This window comes from Oratosquilla oratoria, chromosome 8 (assembly GCF_046742065.1).
Source record: "Oratosquilla oratoria isolate Oo_2021 chromosome 8, ASM4674206v1, whole genome shotgun sequence".
Lineage (NCBI taxonomy): Eukaryota > Metazoa > Arthropoda > Malacostraca > Stomatopoda > Squillidae > Oratosquilla > Oratosquilla oratoria.
The window spans coordinates 11,148,326-11,149,438 of NC_134784.1; positions in this window are offsets into that span (position 1 = coordinate 11,148,326).

A 1,113-nucleotide genomic window follows, 5' to 3' on the forward strand; every position below is an offset into this window, starting at 1 on the left:
CTGATGGTAAGAAAGGCAACAAGTTATTCCTAATGCCCCACTTGTTGCTCCTGTCTTCCTTCTACTGAATGTGTCTGCATCATAACAGGGGGGCGGAGGGCTCCGGTCTGAGACAATGATCCACGGTTCAGTTCTCTCACTCGGACACTCAGGAAATGAAACGAGTCCGAGTAGCTTTCATTTTCCTTCAGGATTTGATCTCCCCCACCCCTTCTTTGAGAAATTTTGAGTTGGAAAACCGACCCGAAGGCGCATGGAGGACCAGCCATAGCCTCAATATGGTGAATCGGCTTTTGTATATATATATATATATATATATATATATATATATATATATATATATATATATATATATATATATATATATATATATATATATATATATTAGGTTTCGTTTCCATGGTAACCCATCGGTATATCGAAACTGTCACCTTTTGCATTATGTGTTTGGACAGCCAGGGCCGGTAATGTAGTTACGAGTTATGTTTAAAACTAATATGGTTTTTATGATGATGATGATGATTACTATTATCATTATCAATAATTTTTCATATAAAACCACCACTAATTCAATATATACATACAAACATACATACTGTACACACACATATATATATACACATACATACACACACACACACACACACACACACACACACACACATGGTGCAGTGGTAGAGTCCGCGGCCGCCACTACGGCATTCCTGGTTCGAATCCCGCCCAGGTTTGAAATAATTTCAGTATCGCTGCGCTGCGAGTCATTACTCCAACTCTCGTGGGCGGGGAGTTGGTTGCGTGTGTACTTGTAAGGTCACAGTATTACCCATAGATCGGTCATATATGAGCTCCGAGCTCTTTCCGGGAGGGAAATAGCTGTCGATCACGAATCCAACACGTGATCCAAGACCATGGTGAATCACACATATACAATGATAATAACAATAATAATAATGATAATGATAATAATAATAATAATAATAATAATCAACCCGACCGTCGTGAGACTCGACCAGAGGTCCATCAATATACTTGGTCACCACTTTACCGATTACATCGCTGGACATAGCATAAACATCCGGAACCTGGGGCCGTATACACAAAACTTTTTTGTTA